Raw genomic sequence first — 12,372 nt, 5'->3', positions numbered from 1 at the left:
ACAGTTGACAGGAAGGTGCCCTTTCCCCTGTTGTCTATGAATGCAATAAGTCCCTAAAATCTGAAAAACAAAAAACAATTAGTTTGTTGCTGCCTTTTAAAATGGCCTGAATGAAAGTTTGAAAAATATACCTACTTTCTGGCAAAATACCGTGAAAGATTTATATGATTTTGGTGAGTTGTTCATGTTTATTGCCAAAACAGAGGCTGCATACCTCTGTCGAAGCACAAAAATCCTTTAGCACCAAGAGCCAATAGATATGGGCAGACTGAGACAAAATGTTACATTACTTGGTGTTTCTAAATGCTTGGCTGTGTCTGTGTGTTAGCCCTATGACAGACTGGTAACCAGGGTGTAGCCTGCCTCTCATTCTATGACACCTGGCATAGGCTCCAGCATCCACTGGATCCAGTTGGAATAATTAAGGATTTCTAACTTAGTCCTAGCCCTACCTGAGGTAAAATTTTCATACAAGTCTATCAATACATTTTTCAACAATCCTGCAAACAGTTTGACAATTTGAGACAATCAAATAAACAATCACATGGATATTTATATTATTTAATGGATATCAGTGAGTTCATCAGGCTATTAAAACTTTGGAGTTTCCAGAGATTCTGGGGTCCTTAAGCAGGTCATATTAGTATCAACATAAGTAGTGCATTGGTTAAGTATATGTACTAATGCAGAGGGTGTTTCTTTAAAAAAAAATCTGGCCTTGGTATTTGGCACGCAGCAGGCCATCGTGTTGCCCATTCAAATATATACAGCAATGTGTAAAACATGAACAGATTAATTCTGCTGTCTTCTTTGTGATTGCCGAGATGGTATTTACTGATTGTTTCCAAAATCTCATATTTGGATCATTAAGTGTTAAGCCCTTATCATTAACACTTATCATTTCATCTATTACCTGAATGTCCCACAATATAATTTGCTGTATTAGAAATTTGCTGGTCTATGGAAAAATTTAAATTTTGGTCAGGTTTTCGTAACAGCATACTGTTTTGTTTTGGGGGTTTTTTCATGAAGAAAGTAAGAGAGTTCAGAATGTAACTCTGCATGCCTCCATTATAATGTAAAAAGGTAGCAGGTTTTTGGTGTCCCAATACACTGTGCTGTATTCATATTTTTCTTTCACTCAGAGTTGGGAATATGATTTTATTTCTCCTAAACTTGCGTGACGTCTGTCAAACATGCTGATAAATAAGTGACTGTTAAGGTAGCCTTTGTAAAAGCCTGCTTTTTAGCTGATGAAATTGCTAGACAAGCACTGCATTTGCAGAATAACACTTCTGTAACCGTACTGAATTCTCCTCAGTTATGCAAGAAAAAAGTGTAATGACAAAAAAAAAATGATTGGGAGAAAATGCTGAACAAAGCTGAAACGTCTCAAGAAAAGGAGGAGAGCTTGGGAATAGATGAAAGGAATATTTTTTTTCAGAAGCTTTATAACACACCAGATGATGAACCTTGAATGCACTCTCCAGAGTTGACATCAGCTCTCCACCCATTGTCTGGTCCAACAGAGCTCAGTCCTACCTCTCACACAAAGCCCATCTCCACCCTTCACTGACAAGCCATTCAGTGGGGAAAACGCAACGTTGATGGGCTCTGACTAGAAGCATTTTGTAGTCTGTCCGCTGTTCAATGGGCCCTCGCTCTCCCAGACTCATGGCAAGACTTTGTAATGGAAATGTGTGATGGGCAAAACAGCACAAAAACACTGTTCCCTGCCCTCATGTGTCGCAATGATTTTATGGTCTGAGTGAAGACAAGAGATTGAGTGTGTGTGTTAGGGGATAGCCGTGTCACTGTGTGTGTGAGATATTTTATGACTGGGGCTGCACCATGGGCCCATGGGTCAGAGTTCCATTTGACTGAGCAGCCCACGAATTGTTCCTGCTGCAGGCTGGTTAGCTGAGCCCTGGCCATAGGGAGCTAAGACCATTCAGCACTGTGTGTGCCTGGTTTGGATGTGTGTGTGTGTGTGTGTGTGTGTGTGTGTGTGTGTGTGTGTGTGTGTGTGTGTGTGTGTGTGTGTGTGTGTGCATTTCAGATCCAAGTGTGTAAAAATGAAGCACATTTAAGCAGTCCACAGATAGGGCAATTGGGAGTTACTGCCATTGATTTGAATGGGAGTAGTTGCATTTGTGCCTCCCTTTAGAAGCTTAAAGGATTAATAAAGCAGCAAAGACTAGTCCAGTGTCATTTCTTATATGCCTCTGAGATGAACATGGAGGAGGGAGGGCGGAAAACAGAGTGAGATGGATGATGGAGAAAGGAAATTGTTATGAGAAAGTCTGTGGAATGGGCAAAAGATGAGGAGCAGAGCATGCATAGAGGAAGAGCTTTAGAGAATCTGGATATAATTAAGAGATGAAAGTTGTTGTTTTTTGTTTGTTTTTTCAAATTGACATAGCTTCCATTAACAACGTCACTTCTGCTTAAGTTGAAATATTTATTATTCTGACCTGAGAATCTTGGCATTAAATGAAATTAATATTACAAGTGCAGGTATTAGTTGATACAATCTCTCTTGAAAGCGAACAAGAATGAATAGCTACCCAAATGAAGAATCTTGCAATGAAACCCTTTAGATTAACTCCATGTGGCAAATCTAATTCACTATAATTTCCCTCATGCAAGCACATGCCCCTGAGGCCAATACAGTACAAGCAATAGAAAACATTAAGGAAAATGCAGTTGGGGTATGTGACGGGAGAAAAAAAGGAAAGAATGAGAGACATTTTAAAAAAAAGACAGTAGCTGAGAGAGAACAGATGAGGAATATCACTGTGAAATGCACTACTCCAAGACTATGCTCCATAAAAGAAAATGCATACAGCATCATTCTTCTGCTATACAGGAAACAGAAAATGAAAAGGGCAAATCTGAGTTCGTGCACCTTGGTAAGACTAGCCACTGGCGACAGTCTATCTCCAAGTCAGTGCTGCTGAAAAGGGCATGGTGAAAATACTCCAGCTCTCAGCATAAAAGGAGCTGACACACATTCCGATCCATTGGTTTTAGTAAGTGTGCAGGCAAATGTCTTGTGAAAAGGATTTGCTTAAAATTTAGAAATTTTGAGAGATGAAGATGCTGAGGAGCACTGTGATATCTTGCAATAAGTATAAAGAAGTGTAGTATTTTTTTTATTAACTCAGACAGATTAGTCAGCCACCTCACATATCTGGCTGTTCTTTATTCATTTCAGGTGACATGCTCTTTAGAATAGTATGATTTAACCACCGCTAATCCTATTCACTTCTTATTTGCCTAATTCCAGACCCCTATATTTAGTTTTATGTCAAAACACCCACGTGATGAATGATGAATAAGATTGTCTGCTAACAAAAGCCTTAATAGTTAGGCAATGACGCACATAAAGAACTTCTGAAATTCTTGAGAGAAATATAGTTAAAATTTAATTGGAAAGCAACTTTAAGTCTTTATGTTTATTTAATGTACTTTGTTAGAACCAACTATTCAAAAGTTCATTTAACTCGGAATTTTAATGAAGCCTGGCCACTTAATGTCTGGGGATTTTTCTTATTCTCCCATAAAATGGTACATTTTTTCCATTAAAAATTGTTCATTGTTACTGAAATGTATTTGGTTCTCAGTGCTTCACTAGCCTCATAATCAGACTGAATTGCCATTTCATTTTATGTCATGCATTTAGCCTAATGCTGTGGTGATGTTATTTGTCTTCTTGAAAGAGAGCGGTATAGATTGGTTTCTGAGAAACACAATTGTTGAGATGAACATATACTGCAGAAGAACAAAAAAAGCTAAGAGGACTGGGAGCCTTTCTTTGTTTCATAGTCTATACCTAAGTTTCAAAGAAGTGGAAGGTGAAGGTCTGTACTCAAACAGGTTTCAGTCATAATGCTCACCCTGGTAGTGCATGTTTATGGCTGTTAAAGAAACTGTGCAGACATTTTTCAGGGTGTGATTAATGCTGATGTGATCAGCCTGACAAGCGCTGGACTTGCTGACAGCTGATAGAGGTGCAGAGTGATGGTTTTGGATGGAAAATGCATCATTTTATTACACATTTCATTTTTCAGAGAAAAAAAAATCAAACAGGTGCACATAGCCTATTTCTTGTTATCTAACATATGCCTCTGTGCCTTTGTAACACATCTGGCATATATCATTGCATCTGTTGGTGGTGTATCTCGTGAACATTTGACACTCTTTTTACACTCTGTCTTAATCCAAGAAAGGTATTTTAATGGTTATCCTGATTTATATAACAACTGAATCAGGGCAAACCTCAGCATATATGATAAGAGATGTCGGGTCAGGAGAGTTCTGTGTCCATTCCTGCCTCCGGCACTCCTAGTGCTTGTCCCAAGCTCAGATAAATGAGGACCATTGTGTCAGAATGACCACCCAGCATAAGATTTTATATGCTTATTTTAGTTTGAACAAAGAATGTTAAAGATGGTGTGGCAAGGCAGGAGGAAAAGAAAAAAAGACCACAAAAAAGGTTTATGAATGTAGTGGAGGGGGGTCGTTGTGACAGAGTTTTATTTTTGCTTGTTTAGCTTTCACACTCATTTGGTGTTTGATTAGGTTTAAGCACTAAAAGTTATTGGTTAGGTTTGGTGAAGAGATAATGGTATGAGTTACACCTCTACACAACACTAACCCTGCACAATGATAAACGCTATCAAGTGCAGTAACATGCAGAATAGAATGGGTAACCAGGTTTCATGTGATAAGCTGGAGAGAGACAGTTTAAGTATCACCATATCCAATTCCACCTACAAAGATGTGATTGATTAGTCATTTAATCTGGGATCTGACAAGTGCAATACATCCACTTTGAATTGTAGCATTATTCAAAAAGTGGCAGTGTGACATAACCTAATCTTGTTCAGGTTTTTTTTTCTTCTCACAGTAGAAAATAATTTCTTTTGAATCTCAGACATAAGAAAGGTACATGGAAGAACAATAGCTTCATCTTTTAACAGACCATTGCTGATATCTATCATGTGTAATCTTTCCCAGTCTAGAAAACTTCATGTATTTTTTGTTTATTTTATGCCCCCTTTAGACCAGAATACATTTGTGTCTTTAAATTATATTGCCTCTACTACAAACAGTTTGAAGTCATCACATCCTACATTGATAAGTAAGAAAAAATATATATATATTTAAAAGATCTCAGCATAGCAGCATGGTACAAAACAAAGCACCACCATTATAAATATTAAAGCTTCACTCTTCATATATAATATTGCTTATTTTCCCCAGAAGAGCCATTTTGTGAGCAGTACAAGGCTGCACTCCCACTGAACCATATTTAGGAGTATTGAGAAACATAATACCTTGGATGAATGAGTTTAATACATTATTGATGGCTGGTTGGTTTGTTGGTTTTTATGTGTCAGTCCTTGGAGAGTTTAAGCATAACACTGTTTCAAAGAGACCACTGGCCTGCTTTTCATCTCCTGTTGCTTTAGCCCAAATACAGCTGTGCTACAGTAGCCTGATTTGGGTAAACATGCACAAGTGTACAAGCTCACACACAGGCACACTCATGCAAGTGTTAAGGTGTCAAGCTAGTTTTATTCTTCATGCTCTCTGGGGCATATGCATACTCAGTAGCTGTGGTAAAGTCACTTAATATGGGTAACCGCACATATAAACACTTTCAACCACTGTGAGATGTTAGTATGTTTTCTGATCCTCAGTATTCTCTGGGGCACACTGTTTGTTTGGTTACCTCAAGGTTTTGCCACGCTCTGTATTCACCAATATTCATGAAGGGCTACTTTCCCTGTGCAAAAATGGTATGGCCAGGAGCTCGACAGGGCTTTAAACAGTACAATCACCAACGCACACAAAAAGAAAAAAGGGTATTGTTTAAATAGATTGCCTGCATATAAAGTACACATACACACTATTTATACCCAACAGCAATTTTTCATCAAACAAACTTAAAAAAACGTGTTTATTTCTAAAATGTGTGTGTGTGTGTGTGTGTGTGTGTGTGTGTGTGTGTGTGTGTGTGTGTGTGTGTGTGTGTGTGTGTGTGTGTGTGTGTGTGTGTATCTTCTAAAGGCATGTTTGAAAAGACACTCTTTACAGTGGTAACACATTAATCTTAATTTCTCCTTTCAGCAGTGAAATTAAAGAGCCCTAACATTGTTTATGACACTTAAAACAATGTTTAAAGTTGCTTGGCCTATGAAAAGAAATCTCCAGAAGTCCAGATTAAATCAGCAGAGCTCCTGTTTTTCAACTGGGGCTTCCAGCTTCCCAACAGGGATGTTGTTTGTCTCGATAATGAGACTGACTGCAAGTTTTAGTTGTCTGAAAAGTCTGTTAAAATGTTTTGATCATTGTTAAATTTCTTATTTGTGTTGCCTACAGCTCGAACCAAAAGGAGGCCAATGCTTAATGTTTCCTCACATGAATTCCCATGTACTGACAAAGAGAACTGCAGATGGTGTATGGCTATGCCGCTGCTGTCGCTGCAGTGATTATTATCCTGATTAGCATAAACTTAAAAGCAGATCACATGCATCTTGATTACAAATCATCAGTGAACATGTTTAAATCAGTAATTTAAACAATAGCTTGATACACAGTGTGTAATCTAATACTGAGGGGTTTTTAATTCCTTTACAATTGAGCATTACTGAAATGAGCAGTAAACCCTAATAAGTACTAAAGAAAAAAACAACTCTAATTGCAGTGCAGTACTCTTTATGATGCTCTGTAGGTTTTTGACAGTATTCATAATTCAGAGAAAAAATGCAGCACTGAAGGTTGATGCAGTTAGAAGGTTCACACTGTATCTGTGTTTTACTGTTGCTGTTTGGATCAGACATTGCTGTGAGGCCTGTCAATATAGTAAACACTTAATATCTATATCACTCTAAGCATTTGCTTTCCACTTTCCACTTTTTTAGAGCATGTACAAAATGCAGGAGATCCAACTTTTTCAACAGCAGGAGTAAACATAGCAGCTTGTGCAGGACCCTTGAACTATTGCAGTTGAGGTTTGAGTGAAGGTATGTCAATCTCTTGCACCAAGTAAGGAGCATGGTCTGCTAATGCCTGCTGAAGAGGGAGGGACATATAGTTCAATTTGTAACCCAGGAATGTACAAAATGCATATCTAATATATAGAAAATGACTTGCAATTTTATGTAGCTGAACTTTCGTCTAAAAGGGCCATTTGTTACTTTGCTCCTATACATACATACATACATACATACATACATAGATGGATAGATAGTCAGTTTTAAATGGAAACACAGGTAATGTTTTGTTTGCTGTGAAATGAACTGTGACCACTGTGGATTTAATCTTTTCATACATTAAAAAGAAATATATGTATGCAAACACTGAGCCACAGAGAGAAGATGTGCTTTTAAAATAACAAAACAGGACAGGAAATGTTTCTGCAAGCCTGTCCAGGTGTGACTACTGCAGCCTAACACTGAGACTAAATGTGTTTTGTGGAAATTGATGATTTCCTTGTATCAGTGCTGACAAAGCAACAAGGTGGGTGCAAAGATGCTAGGATAGTCACAAGCTTTATTTACAGGGAATCTTAGCTTGTAAGAGTTCTGCACAATGAACAGCTGTGGTGAAATCAGCAGAGGCAAAAACTGGGGCTTTTATCTGCAAAAAATAAAGCTGGGCTGTCTCATCATACTCCCTAAAGACTTCACTCTGGTTGGCTGGTTGTCTTGACTGGCATACATTTGTAAATTTTAGAGTGCTTAGCTGCAGAGGAGAGCTGTAACCCATTAGAATGTTTATCTTTACCTAACATGGGATTTATGGTTTAACTCTGAGACAAAAATGCATGTATGTTAATTCAAACATGCTAAACAAGTGTAAGTTCTTGTGAGCACTAATGAAAGGTCTTAGAGAAATAATGCTAGTTATCCAGGAAATAACTGACTAACTAATAACTATTCAAGGCGTTTTCCCTTAGCTGTTTTTGTAGAAATATGTACTTGCTCATAATATTGCTGAAAAAGACTTCAAGGATAATGCGGTGCTCAATTTTAATGTCTGACTTTAACATTTAAATTTTAAAAATAAATATTAATCTTTAAAATGTTTTTATTACATTAACAAGAACTAAGGCCTTAATACAAGGTTCACCATTACTTAATGGCATTGGTCGCGTGCTCTAAATACAGTCTACAGAACAGAAAGAAGTTTCTGTCATCTTCTGCCATAGTCTATTCTAAAGCCAATCATTCTTCTCCACTCTTATATATGTTATACTGTAAGGCAGATCCACACCCTCACATAGATAAATTAAATATTGCCGGGACCATGGTGTGTGACAATGAAGTAGATTAGTAAATCTATTTGGCAGGTTTCCTTAAGAGAGAACAGCGTAGGATGATAAAGTGATGAAGAGTTTTCCCACTGGAAAATGTGACAGATACGCTCCACTGGTAGATTAGCCTATTCCCTGAAGAGCTGAGTGGATTCACAGACTTTATTGCCCAAGGAGAGAGAGTTAGGTAATGTTCAGGAGAGATGATAATCCTTCCTCCTTAAATCACATGAAAATCGTTAGTGTTGGTGCTATAATTAAGTTCATGCATTAATTGCCTATAGCAGCTAAACAAGTCCCTTAAACCTGGCAAGGAAATTTAGAAAAGAATAATTGCTCACTGTAGTTTAATTTAGGTTTGTATTGTTAAACTCCAACTTGAAGAATATGTTTCTTATTTACAAATTCCCCAGCGTATTTAAATAAAAACCAACCATGAATATACACAATGAATAGAGGTTGAGCCAAGGCTCTTGGTTAACATCTGGAGATCAGGGAAAGTTTATGGATTCCAGTTTGGTTTATTGGATTATTGTTGATGAAGATTTAATAATTTCAAGGTCATTTTTAATACAGAAAAAACATCGGAGGAGTTTGGAGGCTCATGACCAAGGTTAGACTATTGTAACAAGCCACTTCTGCCAGTCGCAAACTTATCAAACTCTGTCTAACTGAAGTGCTCCTGTTTAAGAAGCACAAATGGTAATCTATCACATGGGTCAGGCGACTCCCACTTATATATAGATATCATATTGCATAATGGTATTAGAACTATGAATCTGTCCCATGCCACTCTCCCTTAATTTATAGATGCTTTGGGAGTAGGAACTGATTTCACATTCATATGATTTTTTTATTGAGATTATGTATCGGAATTTCAGGAGCAGGACCACGCCTCCAAACATGCTCCTTCCGGCTGTCATCTATATAGGATCTGCCAGGCCGCGGAGCCGTCGCCAGTCCCCTTCAAGGCCTTTCCCAAACCACAGCCCAATTCATGTCAAAGCATTCACTTTTATCTACTAAAATGCTGTCAAACCTAAAATGAGGACGTGGGCCTAGCTAGTGAAAAGTCAACAAAACAACAACAATGCAGAAAAAAAATTCATTACATAAACTTTAGACATTGGTTTGCATTTCACTGACTGAAATAAGTATTTGATTCCCAAGCAAAACATGGAGAAATCCTTGTTGGCAAGCACAGTGGTAAAATAATTACTGATATCTGGACTCATTAGGCAACTCCATGAGCTTAATGTCTTCTTTAGCAACCCCTGAGTTGACTTGGCAATATGTTTGGGAAAACCCATCCATGACCCATGTTCAGTGTGATTATGGTTTCATCTGATCACAACACATTTATTTATTTATTTATTATTATTATTATTATTATTATTATTATTATTATTATTAGTAGTAGTAGTAGTAGTAGTAGTAGTAGTATTAGTATTTCATAATACTAATAATAATAATAACTTATTAATGTGAAAAATTACATCCACCACATAATGATGTACACAAAAAAGAGATATGGGGACACAGAGAGATAGTGAGAGATAGCAAGAGAAAACAAACTTGTAAGTAATTTGTAAGTATTAAGCTGTGGAAATACAGAATTAATATTTCTTGTCACCATAATGAAACTGCTGGGGTGAGTAATGGATACACCATTTCCTGCCTGGGTACACAATATCTTGTCTTTAGTCACAATTTATTTTGAGCCTAAATTAGCCTGTAAAGCTTTCGTTATGAAGAAGAGGGCCTATAAATTACTGATAGGATAAACAAACCTTATGTACTTTACATGTGATTTGTATTGTTGTAAAGTTCAATTCATCTCAACAATGCCTTTTTGTAACAGCTATCTCTCTCAAGACTCCCTCTATTATAAGCTACAATACCCTGCAACATTTTTTCTGTCATAGTACAGCAGTACTAGTCACTATGCTTGAATCCGCTTCAGGTATCATCTGACCGTTCAGTGCTATACAAACTGCATAGCAATTTTGCATTGGAGGATCCAAGAGTGCAAGTTTGAACATAAAATGATAGAATGCCAGCGATGTTTCTTGACCAGTTGTGGTTTAATGTAAAAGTAAAAGTGTTTTAAAATCCATTTGAAAGATGCTAGAAGTCAGTGTTGCTCTGCTGTAATCGGCACTCTTTCTTATTACTTTTAATAATCAATTATTAATCTGAATAAGATACTGTCTTATCAAAAGAGAATTGATGTAATCCAGGCTATGAGAGGTGATTATGTGGACGCAGTTTTTAGAATAATGAAAAATTACCTTTACATTTGGGTGTTCTGTGAAGAAGTTATTTCGTCAATTTAATTCATGTAAGGCTTGAAGATCAAGTCAAAATAATTCATGAATGTGTTTGATTTAAAGAGAAGATAAATATCACAGTAACACACACACACACACACACACACACACACACACACACACACACACACACACACACTCCCGAACACCTACACAAACACACACATTTGGGTTTGAATCCTTTGGCTGGGCATACATCCACGAGGGTCCCCAGGCTAGATAAATGCTAGTCAAGCCCACCTCAAAACATGAGTAAGAGAGACACAACTGAAGTCACACCAACTCGGACATCACCCAGCTTAAAAGGGTCCATGTCAGATGTTGGGGAACCAGGACATGGACAAGAACTGAAAACATGGAACTGATGGAATGCTAGCAGGCCATCTGTCCCATTGCAAGAGGTTATATTCAATGCATGTGGGAACTATGAATGAGCAGATGACTAATATCCACGCTGACTAAGAAGCACCTGGTAGTTCAGTGCCATAGCATCAACAAAAGAAAGCTATTATTGAAGCTGAAGATGGAGAGACTACAGCACCATATGAACAATAGCAAGCAGTATAACTGAACTAGATGATGCCCACCCACGTGCAATAACAGGTGTATCTACTGAGCTGAGGATAAAGATTGTGGCCAGACTCAAGGTAACCACACAACCAAGAGCACGACTACCCCAGCTCAATGACAGTCCTATGAGTGGAGACAACTGAGGAAGTAATGTAGTTCTGTTTACCAACCTCACTACCAGTATTACTGAAAACAATGAGCTCATGCATGTCACTGCCACAGAAATCCTAGAAACACTAAAGCATAAGATCAAGATGCATGATGCATTTGCATTGTCTTATGTCCATGGCGTTCACTCACCAATTATTACTTGGAGCTGAACACATAATGTCATTGCTGACTCCTTGTTTTGTCCCTCCCTCTAGACATTCAAAGCCTTGTCCCCACATGCAGAGACAAACCTGATGCCAGTCTTTAAACACTATCTTCTACATTGTGCCTCTGCAGCCTGTGTCATGAAATCGGCACATTTATGACCTGCACACCTACACAGGACATACATTGCAAGTTTGGGAGAGCTTAGATCCCAACACAAAGTCACTTGTGCACTTCAATACATGCATAAAGAAAAGGACTTGTATAAAAGTTTAAAACATGGGCCTGTAGCTTGAGCTAAACAACAGCATTACAAAAATGGTTTTGACAGTTTTATTGATTTATTTAAAAATGAAAAAGACAGCTGCAATACCTCCTGGATAGCAGTTCTTTCCTCACAGGTAACTAAAGCATCAGAGAATTTTAAAGCTGGCCACAGTTTCAGCCTAGAATAGCAAATAATCAAAATAAGATATGTTGAAAGATTAAGAGATCTCTTTGACTGGATTAATAATTTAACGAGTTACAAATATGTGAAGTGGCATTAGGAATACAAATCTTTATATGTAGTGGAAATAATTACCCATGATGCTATATATTTGCTATATATTTATTTTCTTTTTGTTCTCTTGCTCCCCTTGTGTAGTCTTATTGGTGTTACCTTGAGTGACTTGAGTTAGTGCCAAATTTGATATGTGTAGATCATCTGTCTTTTTAAAAAATGTTCTCACATACTAGAAGTGCTTATTCTACATTCAAACACAAGCTTAACTGCAAGTGACTCACGATTCCTTAATCATAGCAGGCAGGAAAAAGTCTTGATCACTGATA

This window comes from Astatotilapia calliptera, chromosome 6, assembly GCF_900246225.1.
Source record: "Astatotilapia calliptera chromosome 6, fAstCal1.2, whole genome shotgun sequence".
Classification (NCBI taxonomy): domain Eukaryota; kingdom Metazoa; phylum Chordata; class Actinopteri; order Cichliformes; family Cichlidae; genus Astatotilapia; species Astatotilapia calliptera.
Note: the sequence above shows the minus strand (reverse complement) of the source record.